This window comes from Phalacrocorax carbo, chromosome 4 (assembly GCF_963921805.1).
Source record: "Phalacrocorax carbo chromosome 4, bPhaCar2.1, whole genome shotgun sequence".
Taxonomy (NCBI): Eukaryota; Metazoa; Chordata; class Aves; order Suliformes; family Phalacrocoracidae; genus Phalacrocorax; species Phalacrocorax carbo.
Window position 1 is genome coordinate 38,389,691 of NC_087516.1, and position 25,699 is coordinate 38,415,389.

At 35.5% G+C, this 25,699-nt stretch overlaps 1 long non-coding RNA gene across 1 annotated transcript in view; it reads right to left on the reverse strand.

The window, feature by feature from the left end:
* Nucleotides 1-25,699, reverse strand: part of LOC135313265 (uncharacterized) — a 542,083-nt gene that overhangs the window by 227,686 nt on the left and 288,698 nt on the right. Inside the window, exon 4 of the long non-coding RNA XR_010372880.1 lies at nt 4,077-4,134. This is a non-coding gene — a long non-coding RNA (uncharacterized LOC135313265). The remainder of the gene's footprint in view (nt 1-4,076; nt 4,135-25,699) is intronic.

A 25,699-nucleotide genomic window follows, 5' to 3' on the forward strand; every position in this document is an offset into this window, starting at 1 on the left:
GTGCTGAGTTGCCGTCTGGGTTTAAACCACGACATATACTTTTGAAATAACAGCACAACATACATTAAATTAAAGGATATTTCTCAGTAATTTAGTGTTCTGAGTTTGCACAAAACGTGAGAAAAGTTTCACTGAGCAAAACAGCTTTCTAAATGTCTCTACTCATCTCAGTTACCTGCACCTTCAAGCACTACTTGTCTCTAGAAACACTGATTCCTACAGATTGCTTGTTCCAGGCAAGTTCAGCAAATTTTGTATAGCAATGAAACACCTGTCAAATATGCTGTCTGTAAAAAAGTTTACCTTTAAACACAAACACTGTATTGAATAAATAAAAGCTTCAAATGGAGCTTTAGGGTCAATCTTTCTTCATAGAAACAAAACTCTCCTGATATAACTGTAAAAATGTACTGTCCTGGGACAGCACAGTGGACTGTGGTGATCAGTTTAGACCTCTGGATTACTAACACGACCTAATCCATTCCTCAATATTTTAAGAAATGTGATTTTTTTTTCTCTAAAGGAATTAAGTATAACTATTATTTGTGAAAAAAAGGTGAACCAACTGAATATTCAACTGCAAGATCAGCTGGTGTAAGTTTCATCCTTTTTTACAAATGACTCTTCTATGACTTTATTTCATGCATAAGGTCACTCTAGAGTTAGATAGCTCTCAACCTCATACTGGATCACAAGTGTGTCTAATGAGAACTAAGCATTAGCCTCAAGGATTGCAAGGACCTGCAATTTGGATGAATTAAAACCCACAGTCCAAAATATGGACATAAGGTCAAGGTAGGTATCTCCAAAGCTAGATGAGACATAGGATTTCTGGGTTGCTTTTGGTATTAAACATCCAAATCTCACCTAATCTGAGAAGTGGTTGCAGCAGCTTTTCCTCAGAGTGGCCTGTTGAAATGTGCTTTGATGGTGCAGCGCTCTGCTCTTCATACATAAAACATCTTCAGAACGATATCAGAATCTAGTTCTTAGGTTACAGTAAACCCCAAGTGTGTCTACATACATATCTACACACCTATGACAGTATGTATATGATAAACTTTCCATATATGAACACCCATTTCTTTTTCACTGGTGTCAGTTTATCTCTTTTCACATTTATTTATCAGGTCAGAACTTAAAAAGTAAATGCTGAGGATTCCCCACCGCCACAGTTCTCCTTCCCTCTGTGGAAATCTGTTTCTAAAATAACTCACATTCAATTACACAGGTCACTTGTGAGAGTGACTTTTCTTAGTGAGCCTGAAGAAAAGTCTGCAGCATCTGAACCATGAAAAAATATGCACAGTATTTCATTTTAAATATGTGCCAGATTAACAGAAGGTAATTGGGGCAGATTGTGAATTGAAGCAGCTGCTTATTTGCAAATGCTACAAACACCACTTCTTTTTGCTTAAAATTTCTACTAGGTACTTTCCTAACAACTACTACAGCTTATTTTATCTATGTGACCCCAAGCCAATATTCCTCACTGACTTTTGTTGGAGCTTTTTCTTAACACATCACTTCTACTATTACGTCTACAGCTGCAACCCTTCTACTACTATTATATGTAAGCAAAGGAGAAACATTAAACAAGAGATGGTTTAAGGTGGCTTTTCTCTTTGTAATATTTATCCCAGATTTGAAATCTGCACTATTCTGGTATCATTAAGTAAATTTAGGTTGAATTTTAACAAAGTATGTGACAATATAAATAATTAAAAACCTAATATTAAGTGATGTTTGGAGGACTCCACAGGCAACCCCTCCTCCCCCCCAACATACATCTTGATATTATTTGCAGAACTACTTTGGAGTTACGATTCCAATATTAGTTTGGCATTAGAAATCAGCACATTACCAGAACAATAATGAGAGACATTACACTTCTCATATATATCTGTACAAAAGATGACAACTGGGTAATTTTTGGAAGTTTCTGAGGAATTTATTTGGACAGTTGATATATCTTTTAAAAAAAAGGATTCTATCTGACTGCATCTTGAAGTCACTACATCTAGAGAACACGCACCACATCACGTCATGTCGAATATCAACGTCTTTTTGGTCAAAAGAACAAAAGGATCACTTTCAGATAACTTTCCCACTTTCCTCTTTACTGTATTGAAAGCTATTTTAAACCTGTCATCTGAGCGGATTCCCAAAACTCCAAATTATGAATCTACCTTTATTATCTCAAATATTTTTATTTTATATAAATACATGCCAGAGGAAATAAGATGTCCTGTAATATCATATCAAATATGCAATTTGCAATAGCATTCCTTTATTAAAAACGCCAATTATAATTTCACATAAAATTTAATTGAGGTCATTACCCTCCTGACAAGTTATTTCTAAATTCTTTCTTCTAATAAGATTTGTTATTTTAACATTTTCCACATCAATGCTTCTTTCACATCTATATACTTCTTATCTATTTATAACGATAATAGAAATTACCCATCATTTGGTTGTATCAATGTGCTGTTAATAAGAAAGCTATCTATTTAACCGCTTATCTGGGAGATGAGATTATAATTTATTTGTAAAAATGTAAATGCGATCTTCTTAAAACCATAATTTATTACAACAAAATTATTTTTGTTAAAATATTAGTAAAAAACCGCTAAACTTATGAATGAATTTCTAAGACTGTCTACTGCAGTCTTGATTAAAATGCTCGGGAAATGCATAATCTTAAAAAACAAAACTAATTTTTACATTGGGCTTACTGCATTATTGCCGTGTACTTCACAAAGTTAAATATGGCTTGCCAATTCATTATGTAGGCAAACAAGGGAGGTCATGTTATTCACTAAGAGATCTCAACTACTTGTTCCTATTTTACTCAGAAATAATATATTGGCCAGGACAACTAAGATTATTGACTTGGAGGTTTCCTAAGCCTCATGGGATGCTTTACTTCATGTAAGTGCATGTGGTGGAGGGTACCTTGTCTGAAGGGCATGAAGGTTTCCTTTCACAATAAACTTGCCTTAGGTATGTTTGCCATTGACGTGCAAGTAGTCAGATATTAAGGCACAATTAATTCTGGGTTTGGTCCTTCAAATATTTAATACATTTGGGAAAGTCATTTATGCTTAATTAAGTTTAGTATACGCCCAGATCTGGACCGAAAAAAAAAAATAAATTCCACCTTCAATCGAATCTAAATATATTCATTTGTATTGTAATATGAAGTATTTAAAACCTCAGGGAGATTAAAAAGAGGGAGGGGTTTTTTCTATAGTTTACTAATAATAGGCCCATAAAAATAAGCAAGGATGAAAAATTTGCTTTCAGTAAATAACATCCTGTCTTGTACGGCTCCTGTACTGTGAGCAAGTCACACCTTCGTGTACACACTACTAGTGGAAACCACAGTTTTAATGTAAAAAGAAACTGGAGACAAGTACTTCCACTTTGAACACAGAACAAAGTGCTGCTACCGATACACCCTCCATGGTAAAAGATACAGTGGGTCTCCTCCAGAACATGTGCATTGCCTCACACAAAACTAGGACACTACAGGTCTTTCTTCAATACAGGACAACCTAATTTTACCCTCATGATGGTGATAACTGAGTTAACAAAGTAATGGGGTCTTAAGTGGAGCAAGTGGAGCATATAATTGAAATTAACATCACTTTTGAAAGTTGCACTTACCTATAATTAAGATCTTAGTATGCAAACAGCAGCTTATGACCCAGTATTCCCTATGTCTCACACTCCCGATTTCTATTAAAAAAAGAACTATGTCTTCTTCTAGAACAGAGCAAACACTGAGAATGAACTATTTTGTCCTGACAGGGTCCCACAAAGCAGGATGGATGTACAGAAGGATAGTTTGCTAAAGCTTGCAACTCGCCTGACTTGGGCTGCTTTATTTTATTTCCTGGTTAACTATTACCTAAAAAAACAATGCTAATGTATGGTACCAAAGAATCAGAAACATGTTTGTGAAATAAAAAACTAAATGCACTGATTCACAAGAAACAAAATAATCACATCAGGACCTGTTTTATTTACATAATTATCCCTCTTTAAAACTCTACTCTAAGCTCACTTACTAGGTTTAAGGTTCATCCTCCTATGCTCCAGCGATACCGCTCTGCCTCTTTTGAGGTTCTAAGAAAAGAAAAAAAAAGGAAATAGAAGGAAAGATCATGAGCATGTTTACTTAAAACATACTTCCTTGCCTTTAAATTATACAGCATTAGTCAAAACAGGTAAGATACAAAACTTGGTTTTGAAGGTGCCATACTCACCAGATGTGAGCAGCAAATGCGCTGAGGATGTTTTGCTGCATCACATCACTTGCTTTTTAATACCTTTATGAATTTCTGTCAGCGAGCACCTGCTTCCACTTGCTTTCCTTTTCAGCCTCTACACCCACCACAGGGGCATTAGGATTGTGTGAAATACTACAGAACCTTGAGCCCACCCATACTTAACTGCAGAATGGAAGCCAGCCCAGGAAGAACAACATGTGTTATTCTGTAAAACTAGGGAAGAAGCCTAAAGACCTAGCTAAGAAAGAAAGGGTTTAGTAAATAATCCTTTAGGAACACTTTTGGACACTGTACTCTGCTTGTGGTAGCAACAGAGTAATAAACTTTGTATAATTATTGCAAGACAAATTTACTGCTTCCCCTTCAACATACCAATGTTGCACATTGCTTTCAGATGTTTTATCTTAGATTTTGCATTCTGACAGAATTTATTCTTTTTTTAATATGTTTCTTGAAAGTGTACATATTTGTATACTGACCTTGTAAAAAGGGAATTTAATAACGTATAACTTAACACTTCATATTCAGAATAACATAAATGTAAATATTGGATCTTTTTATTCAGTGGACTCTCTTTTTTTGTACACTGACTTGTATGTGTGTTTATTTTGCAGTTATTCCCATTGTCACATTAGCAGTAACATTTCTGGTTATATTCCAAATACAAAATCTTTTTCAGAAAGAAGGGGAAACATGCCACCAGTTCAATTTTCAAATGGTGATACTTAGGTATTAGCAAGTAGACCAGCCTTAGGAACAATGGCATATTTGGGGAAAGGAGGTGGAAACCACAGTGTAGATGTAAAACATGGTGGCTCTTGGCTGTAGAATTTACTTCCTCCAAACTCAAAGTCAGTAACTTAAACTCATTTCTTTGGTAGACTGAAATTGATCATGGGGATTCTACCATGCTTTACATAGGAAAACTGAAATACAATTTCAGAAACAGAGAAGTATGTGAAGAAAAAAACCACAGTCTGCTGCCTTAACGGCTTCATTTGCCTATTGTTGTCAGTAGCACATGTACTCTCAGAAAAGTGAAATAACTATTTTAAAACACACTGAGTGTTCACATTTTTAAAAGAATAAGGGTCAAAGAAATGTTGTTACATTCTTTTTCACTGAAACTAACATAACTGCGACTGCCTACCTTTGGGTGTTCGCATGGAAAAATTTTGACGAATTGAAACATTACAGCTTTATGTCATATTTTATTTCTGTATTTATAATTTTGGTGTAAGATTTTATCTTTCTCTTTCTAATAGCTTTTGATTATCTTATTTTCTTGTTTGTCTTAAAAATGCTTGGTCGCCAAGAATAAAATATAGTTGGTATTTGCTTCATGCTTGTTAGAAAGTAAGCTTTCATCCTGAGTGAAAGAATACCTATAAATTGAAAACTGAGAACTCTTTTCAGTCACATTCTGTTGCTTCTTTACATAGTTATGCTGGTGTTAGTCCTGCAAAGAGTGCCTGCATGGCTTTATTTCAAAACTGGGGTTACAAATTATCTAGCAAGATTAAATTTTGGATTGCTAAATTCTTCAATTATAGTAGGATTCATTGCCAATATTGTAATTTTTCCAGAGAAACCATTACATCTTATTTATCACCTGTTTAGCTATCTATATTTCATATACATCTATATTTACTAGAGGATCACTACACATTTTAAAATTCTATTACTTTTTCTCAACTCGGTGACTGAATTAACCCTAACACATAATTGTGTATTTTTTTCTATACTTTTTACAGAGGCACAAAAATTACAGAACAGAAGAAGAATGGGAGAGATGATTACTATCTTGCACACTAATAGTTTTGTTCACAAGGAAACACAGTACAGAAATTTATGCAGTTACAGTGAAAATCCCTTTGCCAAATACCATTTAAATTACTATATGTTTTGTTGATATAAAGATCTTCTAGGAGGATAGGATTTCATTCCTATAAATACATAAAAAATTATCATTGCTCTGTGAAAGGGGGTATGTTGCTCCATACCAGCCAAACAGGGAGGATCACATAGATAGGCACATGAAACAGCCACTGAGATGTGAATGAATTTATGAAAACACATTTTTTTGCTACTATTTAACTAGATCTAGGTTTTGTAACAATAACTCTGTATTTTGAAACTCTGAACCAGTCCCCTTAATAATCTACTGTCTTTCTGATGTATCACGCAGTGAAGAAAAAAATACCCATCATTTGTAAACTGCCTGAACTTGATCAAGCATATCCTAACTGATAATGACAGAAACTTGCATGATCTGTTAGGTATGGAACATAAAACCTACGTTCACTTCAGCTAGTCTGTGAAGCCTCATAAAATTTTGAGAGAGTTACACTAAGCTAATAATATATTGCTGCATCAATTGAGCCAAAAAATACCCATAAAAGTGTTCCTTTTACATGCTCTAAGGACTCCTGAAGGGAGAGGAGGGCAAGAGAAGCAGGAGAACCAGATTTTTCAGCGTAGCCGAAGTAATGAGGTCAGAAGGGCTTTGTGCAGACACTGGTACTTGCTTTCTGAGGAGACAGCTTACAAACTGTGAATATCAGAAAGTAATAACATTTGAGTGTCACAAAGTAGTGTTTTTAATAACTGACTTAAAAAAGGAAACCTGAAGATAAGAAATTTGCCTTACTTCATTATGTGATTTTATAAACATACCTCAGTATTGTATTCATTTTTGTTACTAGAGGGTTAGGAGCAACATCTTAGTGAGGAAGATGACGATATATCTCTGCTGCATTGCCAATTAGACTGATTCCCAACTGTACTCATGCATGGAAGGTATTATTTTAATACAGAATATAACAAAGCTATGAAGTATATAATCTATGTATCAAAATAGATATTTTTCAACTACCTGAATGCAAAACTCCTTTTTGTTAAAAAGTACTTTCATGCTATTCAATCTGTATTTGTTTTTTATATTAATTTAATAACAGCAAATGTATTTGAAACACACTATCTAAAATTTTACAAACTCAATTACTTTAATTATTTTATAAAATCCTAAATATTCACTGAAGTTGTGAGGCTCATCTCATAATTCTTCTCTTAGAGAAGCAAATAAAAACATCCAAGATAAATGACTTGCCCATGGGTACCCATTCCATGTCGGAGAATTCCTTTAGGTCAAAAATCCCTATCCACCCCTGGCGTTCAAATCACTAAAATCTGCTTCATTCACAAACTGTAAGTGAACAGTGTCCAGGTAGTTTTTGGCATAAACATTGAACTTCATCCTAAAACAGTGTTCAGAAGGGACTTACCTACCCTAAACTTTCTCAGTATTGGATACTACCAAACAGTATTGCTAGGAGAGTTTGTGTGGATAAAATCTTCACGACTGTGTGACTGACCCTATCCTGCAGTCTAGACCTCATATTTTCTAAAACCCACATAAGTTGCAGACACAATGATCAAGCCTGTACTCCTTAGTTGTCTTTATTCTTCCTCACAGGAATCTGCAACACAATTTCTGACCTCTCAGCCATGGTTACTCTTCTTTCATCTCCCATTTCCAGGAAATTGTGATTTAGTGTATTCTGGCATCCCCAGCACACAGTTGAGGCACAGTGAACTAGCTGTGGCCAGCTGCTGAAGCTTCTTCCCCATGTCCTACAGCTCCAGCTGGGGACTCCTCTCCTAGAGCTATTCATCCAATATTGTACAGCTGCCAGGACAGATGATACCATTGGAACAGGTTCTTGTGTGGCAAAATGCAGCAGGCTGATGATGACCATGTCACATCACAGCAATTCTGGCTTAAACCAGTCTGCTAGTCCCACAGCTGAGACACACTGATGACAAATGGCTCCTCACATTCTATGTCTTGTTGGCTAAGATTTAAGCCAGGATGTTATTCTGGGCAGGTCAGATAAGCCTCAAGAATTATCATGTGATTTTAGGCTGATACTGTGCAAAGCCACCCATGTGCTGCCTGTTGTGAGAGCCCAGCTTCAGCCTGAAACCCTCTCGTAACCACCAGCCAGCATGCTCAGGATCAGCTCCTTGTATTTCACCATCATGGGAGAGGTCAGCTGCTGGTGTGACCCTGCTGGTGGCTGCTCCCCAGTGGAGCAGCTGCTGTCAAAGATGTTTTAGCAAAGGGACACCCAAGGGAAAGGCTGTGCCCTGCCACCAGCTGTGCTCGTGAGCCCTTTGGATACTTAGCTAAGACAAGGGTAAAACTGAAGCTTCAGACCCAGCTTTCTGGTGAATTTTGCATTACACTACCTGGTTCTGACATTCCAGTGAAATGTTGCCCATGTTAGATGGAAAATACTTCATCCATGATGGTCAGATGTACAGGTCTGGAGTATCACATACACTAACACTTTCACTGATTGCAATGAAAAGGTGACATTTTATGAAAATTATGCTCATCAGCTAAGAGTTAAGAACCGGGTTGGCTTTTGTTCTCAACTGTCAACCAGACTCGCTCTGAAGCATTAATAATGCTCTTATATATTTTTATCTAACCCTTTAAAATAGTGGTGCAAAGAGAAGAGGGGAAAAACCACACATTTTGTATTAAACTCTGAGATGTCTCTTCTGACTTTGGTTTCTAGTTTGGAGAAGCAATCTACTCTGGAGAAACCATGAATGGAGAAACAGTCTTATCTTTAAAATTTTACCTGCTCAAAGTTCTTAAACAACAGCAGGTGTCTGTGCCAGACAGACACTTGCTTTAGAATAGGAATATTTATTCAGGATAAAGAGGGATGGCTGAGCTTAAAAAACAACCAAACAAAACCAGAAAAAAAAATTACAGGAGCTTGTTTCTTTCTGGCTTTAAATGTTATGAAAAGTCATTTCATCTCTCTTGTGCTCATCTCTAAATATGCAAATAATATTTTGCTATTTCACAGACATTTTTAGGGGTTGAATTAATGTGGTCACTGAATTGGAGTAGCCTGTCATTGCTTAACTCCATTATATTTCTTCAGAGCAGAAAAAGCAGAAACAGCGGCTACTGCACCAGCAACAACATTTACAGCACATATAATAGATGCGAAAGCACAAAAGCAATTAAACAAATTCTGGAAGTAATTTTTAAGCAGAAAGTGCCAGTTTTATGTACTGAATATGTTTGCTACTTTGATGGAAATAGGAATCTCAGCTATATAACTGAGGGTATTCCTGAAGCAGGTGAAAACCATCTGACAGAAAGAAAGAAGTACAATCAGGCTTGATGAACTTTTGAGGAAGTGCAGGCAGAGTTGCAGGGGATGGGCAGGCAGCTGCCTGCCTGCTATGGGTGAGTTCAAGGTTTTTAAAGCTAAGAGGGAACCTGGATATACCAGAAGTACTATCAAGGAGACAGATGCCTTCCCATTCAGACAGTGCAGGCATCTGGATGGTATGGAAATCTCAAAAATCTCTATCTGGGCACGAAACATTCATACAAGAACATCCTGCTTACAATTTAAATTACTACAACACAACAATATAACTGAATGGATGACTCCTAGGGAGTAATGTGCTGTCCTAATAATCCAAAATTTCACTTCTCTCTGTAATTACAGATTTTTAGTCATATTAATAAATTTTAAAAACCACCAAATATTACAGTATCTGGAAGCTAAACTACACATTTTATAGGCTTATTAAAAGGAACATGTGCAGTAAATCAAATATTCTACAGAACTATTCACTATATGACTCTGCAGGTAGATAGTAGTTAACAGTGAGGTAGAAAGAAGTGTGATTGTTTCAAAAGTAGGTATAGCTCACTTTTTGATCTGAAAAACTGGAAAAGGAAAGCAAACCCAAAGATTTTCCTCCCTTTTCAAAGACAGTACTTATGCTATTAATAAAAAAAAATTGAAAAAAAACCCCAAACAAACCAAAAAATAGAAGTAGATCTACTAGGAGCCCAGGCCTCTTTTTATTCCTCATGGGACTAGAGAAGAGAGAAAGAAGGTAGGCTGCCAGGACATAAAAGTAAATATCAGATAAGAAAATCCTAGTCAATATATTTTTTCCTTCAGTCAAGCTATTTTTAATACATAGAGTCCTGTCTCTTTCTAGGAGACATATGTTATTGGAAAGATTAGTTTTGCAGTACCTATTGCTTCTGCCAGCCTGCATCAAAGTAAATTTAGAGATGTGCTGACAGTCTAATACCTCCTATCAGGTTCTACCTGTAGATAAGAGGTGAAAAAACATCTGTTGAAGGCCACCCTCAAAAAAAATCCTGGTTGGTGTATTCCAGTAAGTTTTTAAAAACTCAGTCTGTTGAGCAATTTCTTCACAATAGTCAAATGCTCTTAGGAGTGACATTAAAAAAATGAAAATAATAATAATAAAAAACCCCCACCTTCTGATTTTAACATACACAGTGATAATTTGAGGTTGTCTCCCATAAGCTTTAAATTTAATTAACTTGAAATGCAATGTAAAATACAAGTAACTGAGCCGTCGTCCACAACTAATGAAATACATTTGTATAAGGCTGATTTGGGAGATTCTCATCCTTAAAGGTGGCTGGATGGAAAGCAGCAAACATTAGCTAGACAAGAAAAACAGCAGAGGATGAGTACGCAAAGCCCCCACCATCTCAGACTTGCTCAGTTCTGACTTTTCCTTACAAAAAGCAAAGAAAGAAAACCTTTTTTCCCCCGTCCATTTCAGTTTCAAATCAAACTAAACTAGCAAAAAAATACTAACACCTTTCTCATTTCAGTTCTTGAGAAAAAAGCATGTGCCCTATTTGGCCTATTTCTCAAACCAGACCTTTAAAAAGCCAGGCTTCAAAACATCCAGACAAGACTCTCATGCAATATATGAACACGTGTGCATGCACCTGCACACACACACAACTTCCCCTTCCAGATCAGAATTTATCTTTCTTTAAAGCAAGGTGAGAGAACAACACATAGGATAGGAATTATATCAGATGTTGCAGGGGATGCCTGATACTAAGACCAATAATGACTGAAGGAAAACAGGACGAGAAAAAGAGTTTGAAGGACTCCTGTGCACTCTGTGAAGAGAAATACAGTTTCAGCAATGACTCAAGTGTCTCAAGGTCAGCTGAAGCTAATTTTCAGCATTAGAAAAAGAAAACACCTTGAAGTTGCTATCAAGAAATTAAGGAAATTTACTTTCCTGTTTTTTAATATGGAAGTTATAACCCATCAGAAATATTAGCTTTGTATGGACTGCCTCTCTTGAAACAGATGAAGGTCAAGGCAGTAAGAAAGTAAATACTTCTCATCCACTCAATTAAACAACTGTGATCTGAGCACTAGAAAGTTTTTTTGAACGCACCAATTATTGAAGAAAAGTGTTGGCAGTACAATACATCAGGTTGGTAAAACTCCTTTAATTATTGATTGTAGAAATTTGCCTCACCAGAAACTTTCATAGAGTTTCAGCAGTTTAATCACTGAGGACTGTAAATAATCTTTATTGTTGTACAATATAATCTTCTTTTTGTGTTTAGGTTTTAATTATGTTTAATTAGAAGGGATGTTTCTTACTTGTGGGGCAGTACGATACTTTCTGATCATAATTTTAAAATTCATTTACTTTTCCCTTAATTTTCATTAAAGTCCAGTTCCTATACTAGTATTTTTATTATTATTATTATTATTATTATTATTCACGATCAGAATGATGCACAGTTTCTAAAAATAAAAACTGGATTTCCCCAAAATTTAATTTTCATCATGGCATTAAATACCTTCTTTTTAAATCAGTCTGACCTAAATCATTGTAGTTCTTAAAACAACATAACACATTCCTTAGCCTGCCAGTGGATTGACCTACATGAGCTGTATTTCAAATCCCTGTTCTCACCAATAAGATGGATTCAGGACAGACCATGTAACATTGTGTTGCATTCTTTTCCCCGCTGGTTAGTGTTCTATGTATCATGGAAGGTATATGACTGAAATGTTACAAATTCAGATAAGAAAGAACACCTCACATTTCACTTTAACCTCTGAAAGTGTCTCTGGCTTTCTTCGGTAACATAGTTGAATCGCTTTTCGTTTTCATTCTCAGTAGTTTTCTAGTCATCAAGACTCTGTATTTGTTGACAAGACAAACTGGTTGAGGTAGCACCTCCTGAAAAGCCAGTTTAGGTTTCTTGACTAGGAATGTTCCTGCCTGTACCAGCTCAGGCTGTCAGGGAAAACTCAGGACCCACTGTTTCTAACTGGAATGGCACAGAGGTAGTTAGAAAAGTGGAAAATCAGCTTCTAAGACATCTAGAATTAGTGTTGTTAAAGAAAGAGCCTATATCTACAAAAAGTTATTGTGCTAATACCAATTTACAACCCTCTAAGGCTCAGGCTTGGCCAACAGTAGTTCTGATAAGTAAAAGAATCAGTAAAAAACAAACAGAAATACAGATGTCTTCCTGGATCATAACTAAAGTATTCACATTCATTCTTCTGAACTTTTCAGTGTACGAGTTTGATCTTTCACAAGTAGATATAGCTCTCAGTTATTGCTCTCAGAACATTTCTGTCTGATTAAGCAATGCGTCTTAGAATAGACTGCATTAACATAACACTTATGTGTGCTTTTTTCATATATAATTTTGTTTATCTCCTACATATGCGTGGTTTTGCCCGCAGAATTTATTTTATGATCACTGCAAAATTGCCATTAGTGAAATACATGAAGTGTTAATGGTCTCAGAGTTACGATTTAAAGAAACAAGATTAAATAGAAGACACCACAATAAGATGCAATATTTTTTTGTTTCAATCAAGAATGCCAAATAATATCTGAAAAACACAGGATAATATCTGAGAGGCAAACACTGTAAGAATACTCCTTGTAATAAGCAACACTTTCATGTTTTACAAGATTTGAAAAGCCACTCTCATCACCTTTACTTAAAAATTCAGAAAAGCAACTTGAAAGTAATATCCACAAATTCAGTTTCTGCAGCTCAGGACCAAGGGAAACTGTGACTAAATAAAAGGAAACAAAATACACCCATAAGGGTCCTTAAGCATGGAATTAACAGGGTCCCTGAGAGGGTGTGCCACCTCTGTCCTTGGAGACACTCAAACTTTACTGGGAAAGACCCTAAGCTATTTCACCAAACTTTGGCGTGGGCCCTGCTCCGAATAGTGTTTCAGACGAAGTTCCCTTCCAGCCTAAACTATCCTATGTTTCTGTGATTCTAATGAGAAGGAAGAGGTGGATTTAAGTGGTAGGCTATGCTTATTAATGTAAATACCGAAGAGGTGAGCTGCATAAAGCACCTAACCAGCACTGAAGTGGAAACTGGTAAGTGTACCAGCGGTTCTACTGACTAGTATCCTTAGTATCCTTCTGAATGAGAAACTGGAAGGTTCGCTGTCCTGTATTTTCTACTTCCCTCGGAAAGTTCAAATCAGTTAACCGATGACTAATCTTCAAAGCCTACCCAAGGTGAGTCCATCCATCAGAACCAGAGTGGAAATTTGAGTCTTGCCATCCTCCCTTTCACGAACTATTATGAATTATGAATCAAACAGAAGATGCATTATAAATTTTCAACACACAGCAAAAATAACTGATCTATTTACAGCATTCACACTGATTCAGCATCACCCAGGGAGGTGACTCAAAGCAATTTTAACAGTTCATAAAAAAAGTCTTGGGGATTCTGTTAAGAGTTTTTCACTATATTAGGATAGCTGTAAAGACAGAAAGGCTAGTCTTTTACTCACAATTACTTTTCTTATTGGATATAGTCTTAAATACACCATTAATGATATCTCAATATCTTAAAACTATGATTTTATATTGGTTGTGCTCATGTGCTTACCCCTGGTAAAAATATAATACTCCTTATAATCATCTAATCATCCAATCATCTATATAATCCTTATATACATCTAGGTTTACAATGGAGACTGAATTGCTTTATTTAGAAAATACTTATACACACATAGATGTAATGTAAGCTTCCATATACTACTCTACGAATGTTCTGTAAGCTGTATTTTAGGCAGCTGGGCTTCAGGACATCTAATATTTTATGTCAATTTAATAAAATACAAAACTACCTCACATACACTAGACAGAGGCACTTTTCAACAAGACAGAAAGGTTGGCCACCAGCTTACTTGACAGAAATAGGGTAGAATTATGTAACGATAATTTGACTGAGAATGTTCTTAGCTTTCAAACGAGATTGACATCAGGTTTGCTAAGGAGGAGTAAACTAGCTGAGACCATTAGACATGAAAGTTTGATTTGTGGATGATAATGTTTAGATATGAATAATTTAAAATGTTTGCAAATGTGCTATCATAATTATTATTACTCTTCTATATCAGGAATGTGGAATCATGGAATATACAAAAATATGCATACAAATAATGAAAACTTCATATCTTTTTCATTTCTTGATAGAAACTTAAGTGACAAAATATTAATTGGAGGCTGGAATCACCCCAACCTGGATGGAATTATCTTGTGTAAGTAGGATCTTGATCAGATTAGATTAGGAATATAATATGGAAGCTAGCAAATCCATGCTCACTATATAATTTAATGAAAATAAAATTGATCTGTGAAAACCTGCATCTACTCTGCAGATCATCCAAAACCTATTCTGGATGAAAATTCCAGAAATATTGACCACATACAACTCTGAGGAAATATTTATAAAAAGGCAGCAAAGGGTAGCAAATTAAAGCTATAAAATGTATCCCAAAGAAAATATAGTTTTGGGACTATAATACTGCAAACAAACAAGAATATCAAATTTTTTTTGTTATTTTATCTTCATTCTAAAGTATTTTCCTGTAAACTGCTTGTGACTCTTTTTACTATTAATTCTGGAGTCAAAGTGAAAAATAACACATACACAAGCAAGTTATCTAATTGGAACATGCAGTTACAATGGTTGCCCTTGAAACTTTTTGGTACAGATAATCAGAAATGTTGGTTGCTTGGCAGAACAAGAGATACTCATTATCATACATTGTCTCAGTGTTTTATACTTACTTTCTGTGAGTTCACACATGGGTTTGAGTAAAAAAAAGGGGGAACGGGTCCTACCTATTTATGCCAATTAGGCTACAAGATTTTCATAATACATTTTTCTGAGTAAACCTCATTTGGAGTAAGAGCAGGAATTACTTTCTGTTATAAGTAATGATTCCCAAAATCTTTGAAAGCATTACACAGGGTTACAGACTTTGGAATTCTGTGCATCACTTTAAAACCATTTGTTTTCATTTTCATCCAAATTCCAGAGGTCTATATGCATTCCACATGCCTATGGCTGTGTCTCCTGTCTATTGTATTCTAGAGTGTGAGTAGGTGGGTATATAAAATAGATGTACTTTGCAGTGTCGGTATCTACACCTTTCTTATAAATATAGTCAAATAAATGTCAGATAAACTTTTAAAACAAGTATCTTCCACCTGCAACAGATATTACTCTTTTGAAACTGAATATAAAATGGGAAAACTAAATAGAAATGTGAGAGTCAAAAAAAGAAAACCAGTAAAAGCATATTTCACCTTCTTATTAAGACAAAAGTAACAGTTTTGAAAAATAATGCTGTTTAATCCTCTGCCTTGTAAGAATATAGAGTCACAAATCAATAAGAACGGGAGTGTAGTAGTATATAGTCTTCCAGCCCTTACAATGGCTGATAGATGAATAAGCTGTTTGGTCAAATGTTCTCTTTAGAAGAACTAGTGCAATTTCACTGAAACGGATAGCATTGCCATGATCTACACTAGTGGAAAAATCTAGCCATTTTCTCCTTTTTTATACTTACAGTGTAAGAAAAAATATATTTTACATTGATCTTCTCTCAAGAGCTCGTAAATGGTTTCGAAAAAAAAAAAGAATAACATACAAATTTATGAAAATCTTAAGGCTTTTCTGAACTGGTATAAAATTGGTGGCACTTGCATTTTATTTTCCTATTCACCTAATGAAAACAGACTTGGTAAAACTCGAAATACCTCAGCTAGCCTACTTCTCTAATGATACAACTTACTGAGGCAAAAAATGTAAATGTAGGCTCTAAACTAAAATCTCCATGGCCCCAACAAAAGAAGACCTGGTAATATCACCTTGTATACTCTTACTTTCAAGCTATGTGTTTAAATTGTTTTTTCTTTTCTTTTCCTTTCTTTAGAGTTAGAAATATCCTCCCTATTTACCATTGAAGCTGTGCCCAGCGTGATCATTTTTATCTTAACTTTGATTAAACTACTGCAATCCAGGTTGCTTTTTAATGTAATCATGACAACAGGTTTAAGTAAATACAGTACACAGAAACCTGTTAAAAGTAAAGATGCAAGTACACATAGTTTTTTAAATAACTTTCGCTAAGCTATTCTAAATTCAGGATCAAATCTGAATAAGTTAGAAGAAGCGTGAGTCCTGCTCACCTTAGCAAAATCTTTAGCCTTCAAAACTCCTGAGCTAGCTCTGAGTTACAGAGGAGACTGACATGTACACTTACATTCTGGCTTTTGGGAATATTATTGGCCTGATAGAGCTTGATTTACTCAGAAGACGCTAAGTACATCCAATAATGAAATGTGCATAATAAATACATTTTTCAAAATATAAGGAAACCTAAAAGCCATAAATTTTCTTCTATTTTTTCTATTTTTTTCCTGCTAAATTACTCTTTGCCATGAAAGCACAGTGTACCATATATATGCTGAAAGGCATTCCCAGCTGATTGGACCATAAATGAGAGTATTTGAGGGTAGGGGTGGAGAGAACAGACCAGAGGTATTATTGAGAATTTCCCCATCACCTAAATTCTGTGCCAACATTGTGTCAACAGGAAGGGATTTATTCTATTGGACCTCTCCATTCAGCTATGCACTTCCTGTTAATTAGATCAATTCTTGTGTCTGTTAGAAGCTGGCTTAATACTCTTAATGAAGGTTCATTTAAGGTTCATTCTGGTTACAAGGTAGTTCTTTTCTCATCTTTTAAAGGCCACTTTTTAGACTTAGTATTCATTTGTAGGTTGTAAGTTATCTTTATTCAAGGTTTATGCTTGAAATCAGGAGTATTAGCACCACTAAGCAGTGAGTACAATGAATGAAAAATAATAATAATGTTCAAAGAAATCTTATTTTTCTTTTATCCCCTTAAGATGCATATGAACTTTCCTTTCTTAGCAGCATAGGCATAGCTTCGTGGACTTGCACGGAAATAAAACTGTCGTTATGGCATATCATTCTCTCTTAAATCTTATCCCTTTCTTTGGTTTTTAATGGGAACCTTTTCCTGTTACACACCTTGAAAAGGAAGAAGTATCTTATAACTGGAAAGGACGACAAGCCACCTGAAGACATCAACACTTTTAAACACCTAACTACCAACAAAAAGGACTACAGACATCACCATCACCAATTCCTATGAAGTCAGCAATACTTCTAGGTGCTGAAGACTTGCAGCAATCAATTTTGGGTGAAAAAGTTAATTATGGCCTTTATTCTGACATATACAGTTAAAACCTGGCTATTCTGTATTTAGCAAAAAACCAGTGCACTTTGCAATCAGACTGTTGTTCAAACGATGTATGGCTAGGTATCCGCAGTTAGGTCTTAAATATACAGCTGACGTTATCACAGATTAAAGCAGACTTCTCAAAATTGCATCACAAGAGTAGTTTTTCTAACAGAATAGAAATTTGAGTGGATGTTGTGTTTGTTTTCTTTACTGTCATTGTAAACGACCATGATGTCCTTTGAAGCTCAATAAAATCCATCAAACTACTTTCTGTGAAGAGATCAGTTAAACTCTCAGTTTAAGGGCTTGTCTTTGGATGATGTATCAATTCTATGAAGTTATAGTTGGTAAATATTCTAAACTGAGTAGATACCATGTACTATTTGATGAATAGCAGTAGCCTGAGGTTTCACAATTCTAGCTGCATCATACAGAAAAAAATGATTGGAAGAAAAAGCAGTAAAAACACTATCCACAAAATTCGTTCTGGAGGAAGCAAGCATTCACATCAACTTATATGGTCTATTTATTTTGCTTCTTTTTGTTTAGCAGGGGGAAGGATTGAGAACCATGACTGAGACATTTGCATTCCATGGCATCCTCTGGTCCCTTTCAAGAAGGAGAACATTGCTGTAATTTCTGTAATATTTTCAGTCTGCACCTTCCTTATTTTAATAGGCATTAGTTAATTGGTTGGACTTGATGATCCTAGATGTCTTTTCCAACCTTAATGATTCTATGAAACTGTCCACAGCCACGTGAACTAGTGAATTTCTGTCTGTTGAGAGGAGTGGTTTTGTGTTTTCATATAATTTTCAAGATTTTTCGACATTAAACATGGGATGGGGAAGTCCCTGACTTGAATTCAACTAATCTCAGTGTCTAACAGCCAACTTTGATCCCTCAAGGCACAATAACAAATGTCTACTTATTAAAAACCTTAAATTGTTAAATATATGTATATTAAGGGAGAGAGAGTATTTCTGCAGAAGACTACTTAGGAAAGAATACATACATTTTGACTATTATTCATCCAATATATTAAAATATTTCTTATAGAGCTGAAGGTATCCCTAACATGTATCAGCTAACATGAGAAAGACTACACAAATTTATTGGTCAATATAAAATATTTGAATCCTCAAAAGGTTAAAAAATGCTTTATCTGACCTACCTAATTTTCCCTGTGTTTTGTTCTGTAATCCTTTCTGTTGTTTGGAACAGGATCTGTTATTGTGTTCTATGTACAATTCCCACAGAAGAAATGTAAAGATGTAAGTATAACATGCTTTATGTAACATAAAATTTGGCTTAAAATATGCCTATACTTTCCCTGTTCTGTTATTATTCATCCAAAAAGCAAACAAGAGAAAGTAGCAATTTAAACTCCACTGCATTAAGAGGAAATACATCTAAGTTGAACATCCTAAATCATACAAAATTCCACATTGCAGTCTGAACTGAAGTAGGCTGATGATAATAAACTCAAATGCATAATGTGATTTTCTTTCTAATGATATTTCCACTCCTTTCTGAAGGACAAAATAATGCTGTGTAAATAACTCTTTACTTGCAAAACAAAAGTAGCATGCAATCATTTTATTACTTCCAGATTAGATAAATGCATTTGTGGCACTTCAGCAAGTTGGTTTCAAATGAAAGTCTGCCATTCTTCTAACTACAGCACACTAACTGACTTCTGAGCAAATATAACGATCTCTAGAAAATGCATTGTTTGTCCATCTTTATTCCCTAATTCTCACATATGAAAAAACTAAAAAGTTAATACTTTTCCACCGTGAAATAATGCAGTGACTCTTTTCTCCATTACTCCTAACACTGATAGAATCCAACTTCTCTCTTGCTTAGCCGTTCTAGCAGTGAAAGCATTCAGATGTAAAATATATGTTCTATATTACGTATTCTTCATATATCATAGCTTTTAAGACTACTAGCTAGTTCTAAATAAAATAATGACTGGAAATAGATATGATGGGGTGCTTATAAGAAGCACACAGACTGTAAATAGATTGCAAATTTAGCTGTCCACTAATATGGACAGTATTTTTCTCTACAGGCACAATTTTTAATCCAATACGGTTTACAAGAAACAATGAATTTGAGCAGTCTTTAAGAATTTGAGAGAAGAAATTAATTTTTCAAATTAACAGTTGGTATATTGTGGCACTTTACACTCCTGAAAGAAAGGCATCTAAAACCTCCAAAACTTAGATTCATTTATTTTATAGTCATACAATTAGTTTCCAGAAAACCTAGCCTCAAGACCTAAAATCAGTTTACTGGACAGTGTTAATTTCTTACGAGAATAGCTTACTATATTGGATAACATCCATTTATTACTTGAATTTAATTTAGAATTTAATTTCTTTTTAATTAAATACTTCCTACATGTTGAAAAGACCTATATCTAACTACATTCAACTCCACAAATGACTTTATGTTAACAACCAATTTATCAATTTTCTCCCTAAGGATTGTATGTACAGCATGAATACACGAAATCAAAAGGAAAAAGGAAGACAAAGCCCATTCGGCAAATCTGTGACACACAAATGGGGGAAAAAAGTTTATCTGCGTAATTCATCTGATCTAAATACAGATACTGATGACATCTGTGTATAAACAATCATACTGTTTATTATTGTTTAATCATATTGTTGAAACAATGGTGGGTGATAAATTCATAAGCCAGAGAAAATAATAATCTTTAAGATTTATTACATGTAGCTTTATTAATTAACGTTGTTGATCCTCACCCAAACCAAACTCCCTATTCTAAAATGTGAGAGGCAGCATCACAGTGCAGTTGAACAAATGAATGGTGCACGGCAGCCAAAGAACATTAAGGTCCATGTTATTCTTAGATCATCAGCAGTTCTTCTCACAACTTAGCAACTGCTGTTGTCATGCAAGAAGTTGAAGTATAAGCATGTGAAGAAACAGTCTGAAGTCTAGAAAGATGAAGGAAGTTTAGAAAATGACAATCCGTATTTAGACTGCTTAAATTCCACCTCTAATGTTCTGTTTAGTGTTTTATACTCGCTTGTTCTAGGCTGTCATACATGTTTGGCCTAGATTAAATACTGCTGTGAGCATCTACCTAATCTGAATTTTGTGACAGAAAGGTGAAACAACTGAGGCTGACATCAAAGAAGGTAAAAAGCTGAGGATAACCTTGCAGTAAGAAAAAAAGTCCCAATAGTACAGATGACCCAAACTATAAGGAGGTTTAAAAAGCAAAGGCTTGAAATACTTAACATATGAGAAGATGGAAGGGATGTTCTTACAACGGCAGGTGCTTCCGTGTCAACAGCAACTAATTTTAGCAATTGCATTTTGAAATGCCTCTGGAGCAGAAGCCAGAGGCGAGAGACGACACAAGGAATTTTAAAGTGGATTAACAGGTTTAGAGAAAATCCTGGGGTCATGGTCATGGTCCATGGTTCTGTGTTACTGGAGAAAGTAAACCAGAAACTACAGAAGCAAAATTGGGGTGGGCTGCATAGGAAGCTGAAAAGAGGCTCTACGTTTTAGTATTCTTGCAAGTGCTCCCAGGATGCAGAAAACAAGATAGAAAGGTTATTGAGGAGGTAAAGTTAAAATACATGTTCGACTGATGCAGTGAAAAAAAGAGATATAAAGATTACCAGAAACACAATACTTTTCCAGAAGAGAGGGATATCATGCAGGAAGGTCAGGCTTCCCTTAAACTATTATTAAATCCTAGTTGCTGGATTTTCACATCAAGAGGGACATATAAGACTTTTAAAGCTAAAGATGAGGAAAACCAATAGGTATTGTAGAATGCCTTCAACCAAGACGTGCTAAAGTTTGTTGCACTTGTGATGTATGCGGCAGCCACAAAGTCAAAATACTCTGTATCTTCAGGTAAAGAATAGGACAGAAGTTGGAAATATTTAAGCAAGAAGCCACAGATAATTGTCAGAATATACTGACAGCGAAACAGAGGACAGTGAAGCAATGATACATGTGAAGTGTAAGAAATAAAACGATGACAAGAAAATGCCTGATCTTAAATAAGGCTATTGGCATAATAATCAGATCAGAAGCTGGAAGGAAGGATGACAATCAATGGGACATTAATACTAGGGCGCACAGTATACAGGGAAGACAGAATAGGATGCTCCTATTGAACAGATGGTCTTTATCAGTAATCGTAGCACACAAGCATTCAAAATATCCTTGCAGGAGCAAAAAAAAGTAAATCATAATTAAAAAAATCATTATGGTTATACTTTATTTCCAAAACAGGTACTACAGTAAAATGTGAGAACTTACTCAGAAGAAGGAAAAAATGCAAGTTAAAAGTTGCATCTTTAAAGATGTAGAAAATGTATAAAAATAGAATCCTCGAGACTCAGAACAAATGCAATACAGTCACAAAGAAATGAGAAAAGACCAAAAATAAGCCAGTGTGGCTAAGGAGTGAGGATTAAAATGGCAATCAGAAACGAAAAGAAAAAGTGAAGCTGTGTCTGAGTGAGGAAAACCATAGTGAGGGGATGACCACAAACTCTGGTACTTTAGTTGAAGAAATGCAAATAAGACAGGCCATTAAAAAGTTTTTGGGAAAAGTACAAACCCCACAAAAATACTAACAATCCTTTTTAAAGCACATCAGAAGCAGGAAGCTCATCACAGTTCCTTTAAGGTCGTCAAAGGCTCAAGAACCACAAACAGCCAAATGACTGTTCTGCATCTGTGGTGACCGACAGTCTGGGGAGCTGCCCACACTGCCACTCCTTTTATAGAGAACTTTGAAGGTAGAAAAGTGAAACTAAGGGTCAGTGGAAGAGATCATGGAATCAATAGACAAAATCAGCAGTAACAAATCACCAACACCAGACAGTATTTATCCAAGAGTTTTAAAGGAACTCAAGGATGAGAGATCTTAACTACTTATGATGCTGTGTAAACTCTCACTTACCACTGTCCCCACACCAGAGGCTTTCAGAATAAGTAACCAACCTGGAGAGAATTTTTGGAGAGCTCCAAGACAGATCTAGAAAACTGCAGACCATTTAGTTGACCTCTGTACCAAACAAACTAGTGCAAATTACCCTGATGAAAAGTATTAGCAGTCACCCAGATAACTCGGGTGTTATGGACAAGAGCCAGCCTTGCAGATCCAATGGAATTTTTAAAGGATTGAACAAGCTGTAGGATCCACCCAGTCTGGTTTACTCAGGCTTCCACATGCCATATGAGAAGTTCCATCAACCACAGTCCATTAAAGAAATCAGGCTGTTCTTAGACAAAGGAAGTCCCTTACATAGAGAAGTAATTTGATTAAAGTACAGCTAGAGAGAGTATTGTGTAATGGTGAATTATCACAGGGAAGACGATCACTAAAAAACTCAGGAATAGGACCTATGCTGCCCAAGAAGTTCAGACCACAGATGACCCAGGAAGTAACTAGTGAGGTGACACATCTGTGATGATATTAAGTTATGCAGGATAATAAGGGCAAGTATGATCTGTTAAGAGCCTTACAACACTGAGTAACTGAAACAAGAAAATGCCATATACAATTAAATGCAGAGAAATGCAATGCAAGATACGGAGAGGAAAAAAAACAAACCCAACATGGGCTATCAATTGACTGTTACTACCCTAGAATGAGATCTTGAGATTTTTATAGATCGTTTTTGTTCATTTCTCAATACTCAGTAAAAAGAAATAACTCAAAATATTAGGAACTCTTAGGAAAGAAATAGAGGACGAAACAGAAAACACTGTTACGCCTTCACATAAATTCACACAAATGCTATTCAAGTTGTGTTCATTCCACTTCCCAGGAGACCTACTTCAACTGTAAAGAATCAGAGGGGTGACAAGGATGAGCCAAGGTACAGAACCGGCTAGAAAAGCATGAGCAGCTGGAAAGGTAAATGCTAAAAGTTTAGATGATCTTAAAAGCAACTACACAAATCTATGGAAGAAAAATCCTTTCAGCATATGCATTCTGGCTCCTGAATCAAAAACACTTTAGAATGGGATAGTTTTCTAGGGCAGTATCATTACGTTATTGCCCTCTTCATTAGGCAACTGTTATTTGTAACTGCCAGAGACAGGATACTTGACAATATTGATTTTTGGTCTTACAGGGAGTATCTGTTCTTACATGTTTCTGAATAGTAAAACAGACAATATCTGAACCTGTAAAATCTTAATTCCTTTTCACTTACACTTTTCCATTGCTTTTTTACTACTGGAAGTTTATAACCAAGCATGCCCACCCTGCAGAGTCCAGGAGTAGTTTCATTACAAATAAAAAGATACTGTGATCTTCTAAGTAAACAAAATCTTGTCACGCCTTTCTTCATGTTTCTTCAAGACACTCTGCAGATGCATAAGCTAGGAAACTAGAGATCTTGCTGAAGCAGCTCTTATCTAGTAATGAGTAGTGTGGGGCTTTTTTTCCCCACTACACATAGGAGACATTCAGCTTTAGTTAGAACTAAGGATCTATTTTTGCTTCCTATTGCCCTCCTCTGTGCCTGAAGGTGGCAGCATCAAGATGCTAACAATTTAGCAGTTCTAATCAAACAGAACATCAGTTACTTTTAAAAATAAATTTGATTTGCAATTTAAAAATGAATGCCTTAACTAACAGGTCCTCAAAGGATACAGGATCAAGGGCAATGGGTTATACTAATTAATTTAAAATAATGTCTCGATTATTTTGTTGTAATTATGCACAATAGGTGTTCAACAACAGTTTTTGAATAAGAAATGCAAGTTATTGTGTTCTAGATGATAAGATTTTCTTAAAACATTCATAAAGCAAAATATAAAAACTTCGTATTCTCTTGTCTTTATTATGCCTGTTCATATTCTGTTGCATGTCACCAAGCAGAGGGCATCACCTGTTCATTTTACTGTATCTCTCTCAGATCCATACGTAATGTTAATGTTCCTTCATCACTTCAAGAACGTTACTTCACCTGCAGCATAACTGGCATATTTCACATGGAAGGAAATCTGATACAAAATTTGGGAAATCAGACACCATGCTCAGCATAGATGGATAATCAGCATCAGAGGTCTGAGAGCAAATGACAGAGTGATGCAAGCAAACACACATACAGTTATATTGGCCTTAATATTTTCTGCTAAAACTGGATCTATCAAGAATGAGCAGAAAAGTGACAATGGAAAAGAGCTTTAGCGCTTGTGCTTTTAAAATTTTTATTAATATGGAAAATACTGTTTCCACTCAAAATGCCCTTCCTACTGTAGACCGCACTTGACTAGGGGCTTGCAACAGGATTTGGAATTTATGTTAAATTGTTCCATTTAATCTTATGTAAAAAAGGAAGAACAATAAAGCAATTGTACAGATATTTGTATATAAACCTAGAATGCAATAATGTAACATTAGCGTATAAGAAAGTAATCATGGACCAATATAGATAACACTCAAATATTTTCATAATGGTCAGATTAGGATCTCTACTTACTTACTGTCAAAGCACATCAATCTCAAGAAATCCTGTAAGTTGAATGTTGTTGGAAACTGGGAGATTTTAAGGTGAAAGATACCATTTGTATTTGCCATTTCTTACTTGTAAGCTTGCAAACATTCTTGGAAACTGAATTCTGAATTGAATATACAGGTCCGAGTGTTCCACACTCTCAGGCAGCCTCTAGCATGGTCAGGAAAGACATCCATGCACTACAAATGTGGCCCAAATGTCAAAGGCCCCTGTCAAATTGGATTTATCCTGTATGCAGCTGAACTCAAACAATGGGATTTTTTGCAACTGATGGAGACAGACAAAGAGTACTGTAAGTACACACGGTCTCACCAGTACATTATCTATTTGGGAAGTGTTCTTGGACAAAAGCATTATGTAAGCAAAAGAAGCTTAATGGCTTAAGCAGC